We start from the raw sequence: 20,671 nt of genomic DNA on the forward strand, positions 1-20,671 counted from the left end.
ATCAAACAAAGGATCAGAACATCTAACAGATAAAACAATAGAACGGACGATAACAATAGAAGAAGTGTGTCACTTTCAAAATGCATTGAGTTTACTCTGTTATTTTTACCTGATTTGTTTCAAACTTCATCAGTGTAATGTCCATACACAGCAGATGTAGACCTGTGACAGGATTCACAGGTCTCGACACACATATCCATATTTTCAACCAGTAGACATGAACACAGCCATAGATATGGGCGTGGTGGAGGGGCTCAGTAGTGCCACCTTTTGACATCAAGCTGGACAATTTTCAATTTTTGCCCTGAAGCCACCGGGGTGGCGGTGCCACTGGGCTTGGGCCCGCCAACGCTGCTCGCAGCTATATTTTTGTATTTGGTGTTCTTGTTTTAGCCCTTCTCTTATTGAAACCATGTACATGTGTGTTTTTGTTGGGAATTAATCAATAAGTACTAATATTTCCCTGTTTATCAGGGTGGCATCAGCTACAGCTTAGTTTGTTTCCCTTTCCGAACATACCACTCTCAACAACAAACAAGAGGTATTAAACTGTGGACTTTCACTTATATAAAACACTCCACATGATTATATACCGGTATTACAGTTTCATCCTTTGAGGTTTTGTGTGATTAGCATATTCAGTCAACCTGAAAATCTCAGTTAGACGTAGTTCAAAATGTGGTTTGATAACAAAGCTGGATTAAGAGAATTTTGCATTGCTAACAGAAGATACTCAAAGAAGATGATAAGAAACACAATATACAGTCTTATTTCATCATATAAGAAACACTCACACAGGAAACTGTTCAGGCTGACAGCACTAATATCACATAACCTTGATACTTAATTTCATTTAGTTTTAGAAAGACTATGATCTTTTGATAGTACATGCTTTTGTATCTTTTCCACAATTATTTTTGAAGTAGTTGTGTTTCACCTGTTCAACCTACGCAGGGGGAAATGTTATTGTCCAGAGGTTGCTCTCTCATAGGAAAGCTGATGAAGTTCTCAGTTATGTGTCATGCTTCTGATTTGACAGGGTTAATGGGTATTTATCTTAAAATTAATATTGTCTGTTGAGATGCAAGACAATGAATTAAGGCTAGTAGATTTTTATTGAGTTTCTTGGCACAGACGTTAACATTTGTTTTATTTTTCCCTCACACTCACCCCTTTACAAAATAAGAATACTTCAAAAAGTTAATTTTATTAAGTATACTAAAGTACTGTAAATACTCATAATTCACTTAACTTTTTGAGTTATCTTTTTTTGCACTGACTTAAGTTGTATTTACGTGAAATATTAATTATGTTGACAAATTTAATGTTTGAACTTTTAGCCCCGGTTTCACAGACAAGGCTTAAGCTAGTCTAAAACGCATGTTTGAGCTGTTTTAACTGAAAGCAAATTGCACTGACAGATCTCAACACGTCTCAAGATGCACACCAATGTTTTTTTCTAAGACACATTTATAAAAGCTTACTTAAATATCCTAATTGAACTAAGGCCGAAACCAGGCCATAATGTCTAGTTGGATTAAAATTTTTAAAGGTGAACTTACTTTTTTTTAAGTTTTCAGTACAAACATTACCTGTAAAATATGTTTTTGTTCACTCAACTTAACTTTTTGAGGTACTACAATATTGAGTATTTTCAATTTGATAAATTTAGTTATTTAAACTTAAAGTTCAATATTTTCCATAGCAAAGTTCATATTCATGTAACCTTATTTTATTAATTTAACCAAATATATATATATATATATATACACACACATTTAGTTATTCTTCCTTGTCAATTGTAAATAATTACTTTATTTCAAGTGTTTCAGCCATGTTTTGGTTAAGAACTTTATTCCCATTAAAATTAATTTTTTACTGCAAATGATAATTGATCTGATTTCAGCCACTGAAACATCAACTGTAAATTAAATCAATTACATTTCTCAAGATCTGAACAGAGCCTCTTTCTTCTAAGATAACAACTGGCTGGATGTAGATGATACCTTACTTAACAAATACATCTTTTGATTTTAATAATGTATGATTAAATGTTGAAATTTATTAAGTATGATTAATAAATACTGTAGAAGTATTGTTCATAAAGTGTGTGTTACCGGGTTAAATGACAAACTTAATTGCTTTTCTTTTATGCGATTTCTTAACTGTAAAATGCTTTATGTTGTGAGGGGAAGTCAGAATATATTAGAAACTACAGGAATAACAAATGATCAAACAATACTCAAGATATAATGTGACTTTTCAATAGTGCCATAAAAAGACTAAAAGAAATTCACAAATACTGCAACAAGCCAAAGCATTTTTAGGCGACAGTGGCCCGTGTTAAACAGCATGATTTAGTGATTATATGGTGGATATTCATAATCAAAGGCTTCACCCAAAACTTGCTCAAGGGAAGATTATGTTGAGAATAACAAGTTGTATGGAGATAATGGACATATCAGCCGTGAGTAAAGTGACACAATCAAATTCAACTGCTCTAGTATTCCTGGTATCTTCGAACTATAAGAGTAACACCTCACAGTCAAAACAGTTTTGAGAGATAGTCAAAAAACCCAGCTGTCACAGATGCTTATATGAGAGTCTATTATAGTCATTTGTAGTTTTAATTCATCAGATTTACTCTCTTTTACCCTTGTTGGGCCAATATTAATTCACTCTGTTATTTTCTTCCAGCAGTTCTCTGAAGCATTCACTGCAGCAATAGTGTTGCCTGTTGCTGAGAAAATGTGTTTACATTATTTCTATCATTTGGTTATTATCTCTTAATCTTCAGCAGAGAAGTGTATATCACTCTGAAACTCTTCACATGATTGGCTGCTCACTGCAAACGTCACATTTTTATTTGCAAGCGCTCAAGAATTTAAAGCCAGTGCTGTGATACCAAGATTAAAACTGAATTTTTTCTTCGACTTCAACATCTCAATACAGACCACGGGTTCACTTCCCCAGACTATAGACTACAACCTGTGAGTATCAGTTTACACAAAGCTCATTTTATATTTGTGTAACATGTACAGTGCTGTTTTTTTTATTTTTTTGTAAGTGAAAAACTTTTGTAAAAAGGTGGTCTATCAATAATCTTCAAAGCATTGAGTAATAAGTATAAAAAAAAGCAATACTTTGATAATATGTATTTTCCTGGAGAAAATCTGCGGTATTTTCTGGGGTTTGACTTTGCCTTTTAATTGTTTCACAGCCTACAGACAAAAGAAGAACGCTGAGGTATGTCAACTTTAATTTATTTTCACGTAATATTTGTGTAACTGAATGCGCACAAACTGCTTTATTAGGTCAAATATCAGACGGTGCTTTGATATGTTTTGTTCAGCAGGTCATGAAGATCCATCAGTCTACCGTGATTCTGCTGCTGGTTATATGTGCACCATTGTCCACTTACAGCCAGAGTTATGAGGCTTTCAAAAACAAACATGTGGCTCCAAACAAGATGACTGGACGGGATTGTACCGCTGTGATCGATAATAGACAAATCAAAAAAGGCGGCGGTTGCAAACCAATAAACACCTTCATAATGGCAACTGAGGATGAAATTAAAGCTGTTTGTGAGAATGGAAAAAAGCAAGAGGATGGAAAGACCTTCATAAGCAATACTAAATTTGATGTGATTGATTGTACTTTTGACAAAAAAGAGAAGAACACTTGTAAATATAAGGATGATGTTAAACCAAAAAAAAACACAATTACTTTGACATGTGAAAATGGTCTCCCAGTACATTATGGTAAAGCAAAATAGCCGTCTGAATGTAGCACCACATAGCTTCAGTTTATTTCCCTTCATGTATTTCTTCTTTTCTGTGTTTCTTTTCCAGATTGTTTGTCTTTTTTCACTTTTCACATGATTGATTACAGTATAATTTATAAGCAGCAAAAAAAAAGAAAAAGAAAAAAAGTGTTAAAAGTTAAAAGTGCTTCAGTGCCTGGTACTATTACTTTGGGTGTTGGTGTCAGCCAGTGTGGCAAAAAGTGTGGAAGTTGTTAACACCTGATGAGTAAAGAAAAGTTTCTTCATTTTAGAGAGTAGTGAATGTACAAAAACAAACAAGGGAAGAAAGATGAAGATGAGTGAAGAATAAAGTGAATGTTGTGCTTTCTGTGCTGAGACCCTCAATAAACTTCTCTATAGCATTAAACATGTGTCTGATTCTCTTAAATCTCAAGAAGACCAAACTGAATATAAGCAGGGATGTAGTGGAAAACCATGTAAAAGCAGTTCACATATAGGCTATACCTTTTTGTAGAACATTATGTCTTATTTATTATTATCTTAGCATTTTCTAAATATAGCAAAGTCTCTTGTTTGACTCCTGGAATGGAAATGATTGTTGTGTTTATGCTATGGTTGGTTATTTCAGTGCTATACAGGTAATATATAGGTGTGGAGCATCTCTTATTGGACAGTTTGTTGGTAATTGTCAACTTAAGGCAGACTTGTTTGCAATGAAGCAAAATATTTCATGAGGACATTCAATGAGGGAAGGAAAAAAAGGTTGGAGGTTGACAGGGAAAATGGAAATCCCATGTGTCCTTACTGGAGAAAACTCCCACCTGACTTAAAAGCCTTTCTGCAGCACAGGAGGAGGTTTGCTGCTAATAACGGTCAGCCATTCCTTTAGCTGTAAATTGTTAAACATTTTCTCTTCTAAATAATCCAAAACAGCATAAAATTATTTATGCAGAGGCCTGTCTCACAAATTACTATCATCAAAAAAGTAGAACAATTCTGAAAAAAAAAAAAAAAAAAAAAAAAAACATGTACTCTTCGAATAAATCCCAAATTAAAATATTTTATAAATATCTTAAAAATGTGTTTAGGAACAATAACTTGTTTGACACTGCATTCTGCTTACTTGGTTTTCACTTCAAAATACATCACATTCATGGCATTAATGACACAAAGATTGGACTCATATAAACACTGAGCAGGGTTCACTGAGGTTTTTCATAGTTTATGTTTCAAAATTGAAAAGTTTATATTTTTTTTGTTAATTAAGAACAACTGGTACTTTCATCTATTTGTGTAAAAAAGTGTATTTGTTATTTTTACTCCACATAGGCTTATTACAAAATTAATCTTACTTTTAAAATGTAGCTGTTAATATTCTTGTTTATCATATGATGACTGTTAATTTTCTAAACAGATGTGTAATATTTTTCTTAATATATATATATATATATATATATATATATATATATATATATATATATATATTTTTTTTTTTTTTTTTTAAGTAGTCAGTACATCTCTTTCTCTGTCTTGTAATCTAATTGACTACCAGCAGATGGAGACTGCAGCTCGCTTTGTCTTTTTACAGCAAGAACAAAAGCATTTTTCGTTATTTTGTTTCAAAAGCCACTTAAAGAATGTTTTAATGCACATTCTGACCATTGTATTAGTGTGTAAACTCTTTAAGGCACTCTTTTTAGACATTAGTTATATGTTATTGCCATAAGATGTATTTTTGAGAAGATAGAGAAATACACATCGTATTTCTTTTAATTGCCTTCTTATAGCTTCTTCTATAGTATTCAAAAACACTAATTATTACAAGACATTATTTGGTGAGACTCTATTAAAGACAGTTTTTGTTACACATGAGAGAAAAGGGAAAGGCGCTGGGTGTTTTAGAGATGTTGTTGTGTTTGGTAGACTGTATTACAGACTGAATGAATATAAACACACGTAAAGGAAGTCTGTATGAGTTAGTGTGACATGTACGGACTGATTTCAAACACCAGACCCAGTGTCACATTTCACTGGTTTCTTCACTAGAGAGTTAAGTGACACACACACACACACACTGATTTTTAGATAATCCAAAAAATGATTCAGCAGTTTTATTTCAAAATCTATAGTTGTGGGAAAGCACAATATTTCTACACAATGGTCTGTGTGAGAAAGACTAACGTTTGTGATGATTTGAGGTGTATCATATTGTGAATTTGCATTAATTACATGGCAATCACAGAACACTTGAGGACTCTGTTCATGAATTATGCATGTTTTTCCTGTTATGATCTGGGTTTAATTATTTTATTTATTTTTTTAATGAAAGCAAACTATTTGATATTTTAAGCCCCATTCACACCAAGAACGATAACTATAAAGATGTTGTTTCTCGTCATCGGTATAGCTGTGGTGTGAACTTAATATTGAGAAGTATTTTTAGAACTGTATCGTTATATTTATCTTTATAGTTATCTTTCTTGGTGTGAACAAGCCTTTATGGCTCTTTTCCACTGAGCGGTACGGTTCAGTTCAGTACAGTATGTACGATTCGGGACCCTGATCCGGTGTTGTGCCAAATTTTAACTCTCTGCCAAATTATTACCCACCCCTCTTGTTGAAGTCGCTATCTGATAATCCTAACCCCACCCCTAATCCTAACCTTTCCCCTAATCCTAAACCACCAATACTAGGGGGGTAATAATTTGGCAGGGGTAGGAATTCAGCACCACACCGGCTTGTGTTTCCACTGCCAACAGTACCATTACTTGATAGGCGTGGTGTATGCCAGAAAGCAGTGATCGACGTCATTCAAAAAAAAAAAAAAAAAAAAAAAAGGAGGACATACAGTAGCTTTGTTCGAGCAAAGACTGAAGGCTGCAAAGTAAACTCATATTTATAAATTAGTCTTTATAAATTCAAAAAGAATATTTGTTTGATCACTTACAAAAACATTGGGAACAGGGTAAAATGGTTGAGCTTGACTGTTTACAGAAATGTAATGTTTATAACAAGCTTTTTGTGCTCAATCACACTTTAAAAAAAATGATGTAGGATTTACTTTAAAAACATTTTCAGCCAGAAGTTGCTAGTAAGTTTAATAAATAATTACAGAGTTACATAATGGATTAAACAAGACATTGTGAAGCAGAAAGACTGAAATAGTATTTTCTTGTAAAATCAGTGTTTATTAGGATTTGTGTTAGTAAATATATCTAATAGTGCTTCTATGTCTGTAGGTAACAGGACACCCTGATGGAGGAAGGAGGTCATCTCCTGCAGGACCTCCATCTGTGTGTTTGGACTCTAGAGATGTTTCTGTGTTTGAGATCACAAACACACACCGAATAAAACTTGATCTGCCTCTCGTGTGAGTCGGTGGAATCCGAGCTTTCCCAGCTCTTGTGAGACACCTGGGATTGAATGCAGGAACGTATATAGAGCAGATGCTTGGAGTGGGATGATGAGGTTCGGGTTTCCTTCTCCAGTGCAGCTGTGTTTTCTGATTTTCTCTCAGGAGACTTTGAGTCGGTCAGAACTTCAATGACAAATAATCAGGATGAACTCAGGAATAAACCTCCTGTCCTGTTGTTATCCGAAAACTCATCATCTGTAAATAGTGTTTTTAAAACATCCGGTTTTCACAGTCCATGTCGTTCAGAGTCTACAGTGGGCAAATATAATGGAGATATACCTTCAGTGTGAACATTTTTATTGCAGATATTGTCTTATCATATTTCACTTCTCAGTTGTTTAGTTTAAGTATCAACTTAGCCTCAGATATTTCTTCTAAAATTCCTTAAGAAAAAATGTAAACAGACTCAACATATAGAGAAAATCAACATATAGAGCTGGAAAATAAATGTGGAGCAGAGAAATGTTTGAGATCATACTGAGACTTTTGACTGCAGACTTGAGCAAACCTGAGCTCAGTTTGAGATCTCTTCTGAAACTCTAGAGGAGAAACATGTGAGTACGGAAGCCCATTTTTGGCATTATTCAAAATCGTGAGATAAAAAAGTCATAATTGACCCTTCACCAGGAGTTTGATTGACAGGCGATCTAACCAATCACAATGCCGAATCCGCCATTTTGTCAGACAAAGCAGTCAGGAGTTAAAAGATTAACCTCGGTGGACTTAAACTTGAAAAATGGTGTGTCTTGACGTCTTTCCGCGATTGAAACAACATTCCTTCTGATGTTCATTCATGTTTATTTGATGCTATAAATTAAGAAGAGATGATCGCTTTACGAGCCGCTTGAACTGAGACACTACAGCGATCTGTCGTTACACATTAAAGAGCCACAAAACGGTTTACATGCTTGTTTACATTTTTTAAAAATGACAAAATTTGAGACTGTTTCATATCAAAAGTAACTCTGTCTTGTCTGTCGACGCGTTGTCAGTGTCCTCTTTGCTTCGCGATGTATTTCTCACTGTGTGAGAACATGAAGTGTGGCGAGAGATCGGCATGGTTTGTCGGACATAGCAACAGTAACTAAAGGGGGCGAATGGTCAATTATGACATGAACATAATAATGACATGAAAAGTCTAAATTAATACAAAAAGAAAAAATTGAGATAAAAGTCATAATTATGTCAAACATTCAGAATTTTTGTCATAACTTTTTATGTCATAGTTATGACTTTAATACATTTTTGACTGTCATTGACTTTTTCAAATTTCAATTTTTTTGCATAATTGACTTATCTCATAATTTTGAGACATAATTTCATTTTTTTATCTCATAATTTTGAGACATAATTTCATTTTTTTATCTCATAATTATGACTTTTGCCATAATTGACTTATTTCATTAATTTCAACTTTCTATCTCATAATTGTCTTAGTATCTCAAAATTGAATTTCCCCCCTCATAATTATGACGTATCTCAACATTTTGCCTGTCATAATTTTGACTTTTTATCTCATAATTATGACTTTGCTTAGAATTATGGCTTAGTATCTCAAAAATTATTTTTTCCCCCCTCTTAATTATGACTTATCTCATAATTTCAACTTTTTATCTCAGAACTATAATTTATTTTGTCCCATAATTACAACTAATAATTTTGACTGTCATAATCTCACATTTTTATCTCATAATTATGTTTTTTTTTTTTTTTGCATAATTGACTTATCCATAATTTTGATCATTTCAACTTTCTATCTCATAATTAAGACCTTTTTTGACATAATTGACTTTATCTCATAATTATGACTTTGCTTAGAATTATGGCTTAATATCTCAAAATGTATTTTTTTCCCCTCTTAATTATGACTTATCTCATTCATATATAATGATTTAATTATGACTTATATCATTCAACTTTTTATCTCAGAATTATAATTTATTTTATCCCATAATTATGACTAATAATTTTCACTGTCATAATCTCACATTTTATCTCATAATTATGATTTTTTTTTGGCATAATTGACATCCATAAATGTGATAATTTCAACTTTCTATCTCATAATAAAGACTCTTTTTTTACATAATTGAGTTTATCTCATACTTATGACTCTCATAATTATGGTTAATATCTCAATTAAATTTCCCCCTCATAATTTTGTCATAATTTCAATGTTTTATCTTAGAATTATGACTTATTTTGCCTGTCATAATTTTGAATTTTTTCCTTATGTGGCAGGAATGGGCTTCCACAGATTACAGAGCGGCTCTGGAGACAAATAAGGAGATGTAACCAAAACTCTCAGTTTGATCTCCATTACTAAGTAACACAGTAATTTTGTGTTTGCATTAATTAAACACTCTCTAGATTCAGCATTAGCCCTTGATTGATTGAGCATTGCTTGAAATTACATGTGCTGAGCTGAAGAGCTGACTGATGTGAAGCAAGCGTGTGTGTGTATGTGAGATCACTGAGGCGAGGTAAATATACAGTCACATCCACAGAAAGAGCCTACATGTGAAGGCATCAATGTTTCAAACTGCCTCCTCCAGTGTCGAGCTTCATTAAAACTCTTTCAATAACAAACTCTTTCCTTGTCTTAGTGAATAACAGCGGTCAGGAAGGTCCTGATGATGATTGTGATGAAGATGATGGTCTCTGCTGGGCCAGTCCTGCATGCAGCTGATGGACGCTTGTTGTGTATGAATGATTTACAGAACACTGCATCTGTGTTCGGCCGCTCGCAGCACTTACAGCTCTAAAAAGGAGCAGGCAAGTTCATGGCACCCTGTCCTGAAGCTCTTGAAAGCACTTTTTCACAGTCCTCTGATGAAAATGTTGTTTTCTCTTTTTTTTTTTTTCTTGTGTCCAGCTCAAACCCATTTCACCTCTCTGAATTCTCTCTCTGCTGTATGCTTGTCGTCTTGTATTCAATCTGACAATGCTCTTAAATATTTCAGGGTGACCATTTACTTTGTGAAAAAGTGCCTGAGAAGATCCTCACAGGCTGAATTGAGTTCCTTCCAAAACTCTCTGACGGTTAAGTCACATTTCTCAGCGTTATTTTTTTGAAGCCGTTGCTTCGTTCTCATATGGCTTTTCCTGCATCCCGTTCACATCTGGCTGTCTGGAGATATTGAAAGAAAAATAAACCTGTGATAAGCTGTTTCAAGCATCTTACCTAGACAGCATTTTAAGGGATCAGGACAGTATGCTCTAAAAAAGTATGTTGCTCTATATATATTTTTTTTCTTGTAGACAAATTCTAAAGCACAATCACATGCGTTCTCCATAGTGAAAGCCATTCCAGAATGCATTGCAGTGAGCTTGGTGCAAAAAAGAAAAAGGCATCCAAAATGGTGGACGATTTAAGTCACCTAATGTATATTTGTGTGTTAGGTTCATTTTTATTTTTTTGAGCAGCACATTGTTAGATTTAGAACATGCTAATGTTGGAATTACATGTGGATATAATATTTTTTGCTTCACATGAGGAGCATGATTTGTGTTGACATGTTGCCTATGTAGTGTGTTTTGAATCAGTCACTTATTAGAGTCCATGTGGGTTAGGATGCTTCCTTTAGTACATTTCTGTCTGTATAGTTATTTCTATATATCTTAAGCTATTTTAATATATGAACATATGATTTTTTTATAATTATATTACAATATATTTTTAATATTAATATAGTTTATATATATAATTCATAATTTCAACTTTGTATCTCATAATTATGACTTATGACACAATTTTATGCCATAATTGACTTTATCTCATAGTAATGACTGTCTTAGAATTATGGTTTAGTATCTAAAAATTAAAATTTTCCTTTATAATTATGACATTTCATATTTTTGACCGTCATCATTTAAATGTTTTTTTCTCATAATTGTTTTGTTTTTTTACATAATTGACTTACATGATAATTTTCATATCATTTTACCTGTCATACTGTAGACTTTTTATATCATAATTATGATTTTGTCTTAGAATTATGGTTTAGTATCTGAAAATTTACATTTTTTCTTGTAATTATGACTTATCTCATAATTTTGAGAAGCCCATGTGGGTTAGGAAGCTACCTTTAGTAAGTTTCTGTCTATACACACACACATATATATATAATTTAGTATTAATATATTATAATATAATTTAAACTAAATATATTACAATTATTACCTTTTTAATGTGTATCTCCTGCACTAAATGCATTGTTGTTTTTAGGATCTCTTTTTATGGCCCCTATTTTGCAAGATTTGAACATTTGGATCATATTTCTCTTTTATTTTACAATATTGAGTGATGTTATTGGGAAATGGAGATTGTTACATGAAAATAACTGTTTAACTGAAGACAAATATGCAGTTTGACAATATAACTGAATCACCCTGACTATATTAGGTTACCTCAATCACAGTAGTTTTTAAGGGTCAGATAAGGTAGACATGGCTCAGTTTACATAACAGCACATTTCAACATCATCACCTATGCTATATTTTGTTCTGATCTCACAGAGAATGATGTGGACTCACGGTTTGACGCGGTTGACGAACATCCGTCGCAGCAGGAGAGCGATGGTGCTCAGGACCATGATGGTGGTGCACATGACTGCTGCAGTACAATGAAACACAGCAAACACAACAACAACCCTCAGTTCATTCTCACCGGGCGGAGGAAGTGAACAAGGGTCACACACATGCACTTTCACCATGCCCTGCGCGTGAGTGAGATTATGTGGCTGGATTAGCGCTAATCTCAGCCAGCATTTCTCAGCAGTCGTGTGGGGGGTCGGAGACGTCAGCACCTGCTGCTGTTGATCGAGCGCTGACACAGCATTCACATGATCACAACCGAACCACAACACTCTACACATGCCACAAAACCACACGCAGAAATACAGTATAAACATTTCTCTGTGTGGAGAGAGGGTTTGGGGTGAATAGTGTTGCTTGTTAGGGTGTTTGGGGTTGCTAGGAGGTTACTAGGGTGGTTTGGGTGGCTGCCAGTGTGTTGCTATGAGGTTCTTAGTGTGGTTTGGGTTGCTAGGGTGGTTTGGGTGCCTGCCAGAATGCTCCTAGGAGGTTGTTATGGTGTTTTAGGTTGCTAGGAGGTTGTTAGGGTGGTTTGGGTTGCTAAGAGGTTGTTCGGGTGTATGGGGTGGTTGACACAGTGTTGCTAGGAGGTTCCTATGATGTTTTGGATTTTGGATTTGGATTGGGTGGCTGTCAGAGTGTTTCTAGGAAGCTGCTAGGAGTTTCTTAGTGTGTTTTGGGTTGCAAAGGTAATCTTAACGCCATTCAGAAGACCCTTGTGTTGCTAGGAAGTTGCTATGGGGATTTAGGTGGCAGCCAGAGTATTGCTAGGAGTTTACTAGTGTGTTTTGGGTAGCTGCCAAGGTTGTTGACATGGAATTGATAAGGAATTTTTTTAAAAGGTTGATATGGTGTTTTGGGTTGTTAGGACATTGCTAGGTTGTTTTGGGTTGATAGGAGGCATTCAGGACATTTTTAGTTTCTAGGTAGTTGCTAGGGTGTTTTGGGTTTCTAGGAGGTTGCGAGGGTGCTTTGGGATTTTATGAGATTGCTAGGTTGTTTTGGGTTGATAGGAGGCACTCAGGACATTTTTAGTTTCTAGGTGGTTGCTAGGTTGTTTTGGGTTGCTAGGAGGCACTCAGGACATTTTGAGCTTCTAGGAGGTTGCTAGAGTGTTATGGGGTTCTAGGAGGTTGTTAGGGTGTTTGGGGTTTCTAGGTTGTTTTGGGTTTCTAGGAGGTTGTTATGGTGTTTTGGGTTGTTAGGAAGTTGCTAGGACCCTGAGTTTCTAAAATGTTGCTAGGTTGTTGTGGGTTTTAAGGAGGTTGTTAGGTTGTTTTGGGTTTCTAGGAGATTCCTAGGTAGTTTTGGTTTGCTAGGAGGCACTCAGGACATTTTGAGTTTCTAGGAGGTTGCTAGAGTTTTATGGGGTTCTAGGAGGTTGTTAGGGTGTTTTGGGTTGTTAGGAGGTTGCTAGGACCCTGAGTTTCTAAAATGTTGCTAGGTTGTTGTGGGTTTTAAGGAGGTTGTTAGGTTGTTTTGGGTTTCTAGGAGATTCCTAGGTAGTTTTGGTTTGCTAGGAGGCACTCAGGACATTTTGAGTTTCTAGGAGGTTGCTAGAGTTTTATGGGGTTCTAGGAGGTTGTTAGGGTGTTTTGGGTTGTTAGGAGGTTGCTAGGACCCTGAGTTTATAAAATGTTGCTAGGTTGTTTTGGGTTTTTAGGAGGTTGTTTTTGTTTTTTTGGGTTGCTAGGAGGTGCTCAGAACATTTTGAGTTTCTAAGAGGTTGCTAGGGTGATTTGGGTTTCTATGAGATTGCTAGGGCATTTTAGGTTTCTGGTAGGTTGCTATAGGGTGTTTTGAGTTGCTATGGTGTTTTGGGTTTCTAGGAGGTTGCTAGGATGTTTTGAGTTGCTATGGTGTTTTGGGTTTCTAGGAGGTTGCTAGGGTGTTTTGGGTTTTATGAGATTGCTAGGACATTTTGGGTTTCTGGGAGGTTGCTAGGGTGTTTTGAGTTGCTAGGGCATTTTGGGTTTCTAGGAGGTCGCTAGGGTGTTTTGAGTTGCTAGGGTGTTTTGGGTTTCTAGGAGGTTGATAGGGTGTTTTGAGTTGCTATGGCATTTTGGGGTTCTGGGAGGTTGCTTAGGTGTTTTGAGTTGCTAGGGTGTTTTGGGGTTTGTAAGAGGTTGCTAGGGTGTTTTGGGTTTTATGAGATTGCTAGGACATTTTGGGTTTCTGGGAGGTTGCTAGGGCATTTTGGGGTTCTGGGAGGTTGCTTAGGTGTTTTGAGTTGCTAGGGTGTTTTGGGGTTTCTAGGAGGTTACTAGGGTGTTTTGGGTTTCTAGGAGGTTGCTAGGGTGTTTTGAGTTGCTATGGCATTTTGGGTTTCTAGGAGGTTGCTAGGGTGTTTTGGGTTTTAGGATGTTGCTAGGTTGTTTTGGGTTGTTAGGGTGTTTTTGGTTTCTGTGAGGTTGCTATTTAGTTTTGGGTGGCTGCCAGGTTGTAGATATGTAATTGGTAAGGGATTTGTTTTAGCCATGTAGCCGTCCAAATAACAATTTTTTCATACACTATACCATAAAAAAAACAATAAAAAACAAACAAAACTATTGATTATTTCAAGGGGATACTAATGACACATCATTTGGATATTTTCACATCTGGGAAAAATTTGGGGTTAAACAAGTTAAAACACTAAATAATGCTAAATTATAAGAAATAAGAAATTGATAGGAGGCACTCAGGACATTTTTAGTTTCTAGGAGGTTGCTAGGGTGTTTTGGGTTTCTAGGAGGTTGCGAGGGTGCTTTGAGATTTTATGAGATTGCTAAGTTGTTTTGGGTTGCTAGGAGGCACTCAGGACATTTTGAGCTTCTAGGAGGTTGCTAGAGTGTTATGGGGTTCTAGGAGGTTGTTAGGGTGTTTGGGGTTTCTAGGTTGTTTTGGGTTTCTAGGAGGTTGTTATGGTGTTTTGGGATGTTAGGAAGTTGCTAGGACCCTGAGTTTCTAAAATGTTGCTAGGTTGTTTTGGGTTTTTAGGAGGTTGTTAGGTTGTTTTGGGTTTCTAGGAGGTTCCTAGGTAGTTTTGGTTTGCTAGGAGGCACTCAGGACATTTTGAGTTTCTAGGAGGTTGCTAGAGTGTTATGGGGTTCTAGGAGGTTGTTAGGGTGTTTTGGGTTGTTAGGAGGTTGCTAGGACCCTGAGTTTCTAAAATGTTGCTAGGTTGTTTTGGGTTGCTAGGAGGTGCTCAGGACATTTTGAGTTTCTAAGAGGTTGCTAGGGTGATTTGGGTTTCTATGAGATTAGATTGCTATAGGGTGCTTTGAGTTGCTATGGTGTTTTGGGTTTCTAGGAGGTTGCTAGGATGTTTTGAGTTGCTATGGTGTTTTGGGTTTCTAGGAGGTTGCTAGGGTGTTTTGGGTTTTATGAGATTGCTAGGACATTTTAGGTTTCTGGGAGGTTGCTAGGGTGTTTTGAGTTGCTAGGGTGTTTTGGGTTTCTAGGAGGTTGATAGGGTGTTTTGAGTTGCTATGACATTTTGGGGTTCTGGGAGGTTGCTTAGGTGTTTTGAGTTGCTAGGGTGTTTTGGGGATTCTAAGAGGTTGCTAGGGTGTTTTGGGTTTTATGAGATTGCTAGGACATTTTGGGTTTCTGGGAGGTTGCTAGGGCATTTTAGGGTTCTGGGAGGTTGCTTAGGTGTTTTGAGTTGCTAGGGTGTTTTGGGGTTTCTAGGAAGTTACTAAGGTGTTTTGGGTTTCTAGAAGGTTGCTAGGATGTTTTGAGTTGCTATGGCATTTTGGGGTTCTGGGAGATTGCTTAGGTGTTTTGAGTTGCTAGGGTGTTTTGGGTTTTAGGATGTTGCTAGGTTGTTTTGGGTTGCTAGGGTGTTTTTGGTTTCTGTGAGGTTGCTATTTAGTTTTGGGTGGCTGCCAGGTTGTAGATATGTAATTGGTAAGGGATTTGTTTTAGCCATGTAGCCGTCCAAATAACACAATTTTTTCATACACTTTACCATTAAAAAAAACAAACAAAAAAAAACAATAAAAAACAAACAAACAAACAAAACTATTGATTATTTCAAGGGGATACTAATGACACATCACACATTTGGATATTTTTTATATATATACATATATATATAATGTAATATATTTATTATAATTTAGCATTATTATATGCTAAATTATATATATATATATATATATATATATATATATATATATATATATATATATATATATATATATATATATATATGTGTGTGTGTGTGTTAATACGGCATGAGTAAATATAACAGCAAAATATTTATACACACGCCGTACCATATCTTGTCACATGTACATCTATATATTATGAAGTGTAATACTGAATATAAGATTACATACATTATGATATATTAGTAAATATATTGCCACATATTTTTCAACATAAAAGTGGCAATTCCTTATATATTATTTAATATATTGTAATATATATCCGTATATTTTCAATAGATTAATCATTCATATATAAGGAAATATATTTTCTTTGCGTAAGGGGAGTTTTGGAAAACGGTCAGATCCTGTTTAGTGAGTTACGTGACTGATTTCATGGGATCAGGGATAATGACGTATTAAAGTGAACTGCACATTCATCAAACATTGTGACAATTCTGTTGAGTCACTGCATGTTTCAGCGATGTGATTGTGATGAGTCACTGTGACTGTCATGAAGCAGAACAGATCGATCACATGTTTGAGGGGAAAGCGTGTCTGTTCATTTATCTGCTTCATCTGAACGACAGCTAACCTTTAAACCAGAGAGCCTTGTTTAGGCACTGCAGAAAAGAGAAATCACAAACCAGATCTGTTTAATATCTCATCTGTTTCTCTTAAACCGCAATGGAGAGATTCCTGCTTCTCAGATGTTTCAGAAGAGATCTCAATAAATTCTCAAACTGTGCTCTGATTTGCCAACATACCAAAGTCATCAATCAAAAGTCAGGAATCTCAATACAGACTCAAATATTTCTCTCTTGATATAATTTCCAAATCATCCTGAAGACTCTGATTGTAAGGTTTGGATGTGTTTGATGGGGCTCAAAACTAAAATCTGCAGTACAGTCAGTGTTGTTTTAGCTTTATTATATAATATTACAGTTTTTATGGATAGTCTGTGTTTGTTTTACAATGACTTGGTTTTTGCTCCATTCCTTTTTCCTGCTTCTAGTTAGTCTCGTAGGTTACTCATTGTTTACACATCATTATCGTCTACACCTGATGTTCATTTAGTTGATTGGTTTGTTCAGTGTATTTAAGCTCTGTTTCCTTCTGTTCATTGTCAATTCTTGTCGTCTGTTAAAGGGATAGTTCACCCAAGAATTAAAATTATCCCATGATTTGCTCACCCTCAAGCCAGGTGTATATTGTCACGACCGGCTCAAGCCGCGACAAATAAAAGGAGGAGTAGTAGGTTGGTAAGGGTGAAACGAGTGTTTATTAACATACATAGAAAATATAGAAACATAAACAGAAAATTACTTACAAAAAATAACCCCAATTTCTGTCTGACACATGATGTTAAAATATCAGACAAAACCAAATACAAAATAACAACCAAGGCAAAATAAATAAACAGAACAACAACCAAACAAACTAAACGGAAGCAAACAACTCACAACACTCCAAAGATACAAGCCCCACACTCTGGTCTTTTTTCTTCGATCTGGCATATTAATCAAATAATTTAGATCAGAAATCTGATGCGCAACAGTATACGGTCCAACATACTTAGCCTGAAGTGGTTATTCAACAATAGGCAACACTGCCAATACCTGGTCACCAGGTTGAAACGATCGCAACTCTGTTCGACGATCAAAAAGACGCTTCATTCGATCTTGAGCTTTGTTCAAAGAGGACTTTGCCAACTGGCACGCTTCATAAATGCGTCTCCGAAAGTCACTAACATATGACAAAACATTTTTCGGAGGATCAGATTTTCCCCAGTCCGCAGATAAAACAACCAATGGACTTCGCACATCGTGACCAAAAACAAGGTAATTTGGACTGAACCCAGTACTTTCTTGCGCGGCTTCCCGAGATGCCATCATTAATCAAGGGAGACCGGTTTCCCAGTCTGCAGCCATCTGAACACAGCATGACCTCAACAAAGATTTTAACGTTTGATGAAGTCTCTCCAGTGCACCCTGACTTTGAGCATGATAAGCAGTGGAGAGATGATGTTGAATATGAAGTTGTTTCAACACTTGACCAAACAAATTAGAAGTAAAATTACTTCCCTGATCAGATTGGATAATTCCTGGTATCCCAAACACAGAAATCAACTGAATCAGTGCATTTACTGACTTGCTTTGCTGTTACAGAACGTAAAAGATATGCAGCGAGATATCTAGTTACTTGGCACATGATTGTAAGCAAATTCTAGCAACCTGCTTTTGACTACGGTTGACTAACGGCTGGTATTGGATAAAGGGGAACAGGTTTCAAGGACTGATTTGGTTTCCAGTAAGCTATCATGTGTGCCACGATTTAATATATTTAGACACATCACGCTTCAATTTAGGCCAAAAAAAAAAGTTTCAAAAGCAACTTGTATGTCTTTTTCACCCCCATATGGCCAGACGTATCATGTGCGGTCTGTAATACTAGTTGTCGGAGAGATTGAGGAACTACAATTTGCACCATTGGATCACCAATTGCAAACTCTCCTTTTGGTACTCATTTCCGAACCAACAATCAATCCCTCGTCTAGGTAATACCCAGACGAAAGATCTTCAACCGAGTCAAATGAGACAACTCGGTCAAATAATTCAACAAGAGTTGAGTCAGCTTTTTGTTTTTCAATCAATTCATTACGTGACACTGACAAAATTGAAGGGACTTCTAGAAATTTACTCACCACCTTATTTGTTTCAGCTTGTTCTTTAAACATAGAACGTGTATCACACAAAACGATAACATATTTGAAGAACAGATCAAATTTTCATCACCATCTGGTTTCACGATCATTGGAGTGGGACATGGTGTAACCACTAGATGTGGTGAATCATTCCACCAGACACGATCACCAGCCAAGTAATTTCCCAGAATTACCTGTATTCCTTCCACAGGCAAGCAGGAACGAATGGCCACTTCCGCCTCTCTCTGGATCAACTCAGATTGCAAAACAATTTTATGAAGTGGTACAGACATAACATTCAAGCCAAGGCCTTTAACTAATACATTACTTCCAGTGTAAGAATCAGTTGAAAAAGGCAATATAGACTCCAGCACAAAGGTTTCTGATGACCCTGTATCACGTAAAATCTTAACTGGTACGATTTTTGTGGAATCTACTAGTCTAACAGAACCTTCTGTCACGAATGGAGTAAAAGCTGAAACACACGGCGAGCAATTCTGCACGTTATTCACTGTTGAAGGAGCCACAGCCAGAGCAACGGACTTTACAGAAGACACAAATTTCGAATTCACTTTAGAATTGTCAGCTTTTGCTTTCAATAACAGGCACTCGTTCTTCCAGTGACCAAACCCATGACAATAATTGCACATATTTGCTCTGTCTCTTTACCTGTTTGCCGGGTGACTCACGCACAAATTTAGAAAATTTGCTAGATTTTCACCAGGGCTTTTTTTTTTTTTAAAGTTTCACCATCAGGTCTGTAATTAAAAACTGTCTTATGAGTCAATGAGAATTCATTAGCCATAACGGCCGCCTCATACGCTGTATCAGGTTTGCGCTCCTTGATGTACGTTAATTGCAACACGATCTGAAACGGACTCTTGAATTTTTCAAGCACTATTAAACTTGGTTGTTCTGTTCCTTTTGTTAAATAAACAAGGAAACAGATGAACCCAGTGATCTCCCAGTGATTCATGTTCTCCAACGACAATTCCAAGAAGTGTAACCTTGTATCTGCTCCTCGTGTTTCCAAGTCTGCACTTGTAAATATATTCACCTGCAGTACTTACCTGTTCCTGTGGACATTACTGAGATATTTGCTCGGTCATCTTCTCCTGGATTAACTTCCTCCGGTTTCACAGACAAGGCTTAAAGGGATAGTTCACCCAAAAATGAAAATTTGATGTTTATCTGCTTACCCCCAGTGCATCCAAGATGTAGGTGACTTTGTTTCTTCAGTAGAACACAAATGATGATTTTTAACTGCAACCGCTTCCGTCTGTCAGTGGTTTAATGCAAGTCAGCGGGAACTTGGACTATAAGAGTAAATAAAACTTGCATAGACAAATCCAAATTAAACCCTGCGGCTCGTGACGACACATTGATGTCCTAAGACACGAAACGATCGGTTTGTGTGAGAAACCGAACAGTATTTATATAATTTTTTAACTCTAATACACCACTATGTCCAACTGCATTCATCACTCGATTCGTTTGGTCTGATCGCACTCTGACAGCGGAAGTGATGTCTCGCGCATATAATTCAATGAGAGCTAAACATCACTGCCGCTGTCAGAGCGCGATCAGACCAAACTAATCGAGTGATGAAAAGGTAAAAGAGCTAAAAAAGGATATAAATACTGTTCGGTTTCTCACACAAACCGATCGTTTCGTGTCTTAGGACATCAATGTGTCATCACGAGCCGCAGGGTTTAATTTGGATTTGTCTAAGCAAGTTTTATTTACTGTTATTGTAGAAGTTCCCATCCACTCTCATTATTTGACTGACAGACAGCAACGGTTGGAGTTAAAAAAAATTATTTGTGTTCTACTAAAGAAAGAAAGACATTTCTTACATCTTGGATGCTCTGGGGGTAAGCAGATAAACATCAAATTTTCATTTTTGGGTGAACTATCCCTTTAAGCTAGTCCCAGACTAAAATGCATGCTTGATCTGTTTTTAACTGAAAGCAACTTGCTCTAGGATATCTTTAAATATGTCAGTGGCATTGTTTTGTCTCAAGATGCACACCAGTAATGTTTTTAAGGCACATTTA

General features: G+C 36.1%; 1 long non-coding RNA gene across 1 annotated transcript; it reads left to right on the forward strand.

The window, feature by feature from the left end:
* Positions 1-2,923: 2,923 nt before the first annotated feature.
* On the forward strand, positions 2,924-3,503 carry LOC137009065 (uncharacterized). The gene is made up of 3 exons (XR_010892839.1): positions 2,924-2,990; positions 3,221-3,246; positions 3,356-3,503. It is a non-coding gene; the product is annotated as an uncharacterized lncRNA (long non-coding RNA).
* Positions 3,504-20,671: the final 17,168 nt, after the last annotated feature.

Source organism: Chanodichthys erythropterus, chromosome 3 (genome assembly GCF_024489055.1).
Source record: "Chanodichthys erythropterus isolate Z2021 chromosome 3, ASM2448905v1, whole genome shotgun sequence".
Lineage (NCBI taxonomy): Eukaryota > Metazoa > Chordata > Actinopteri > Cypriniformes > Xenocyprididae > Chanodichthys > Chanodichthys erythropterus.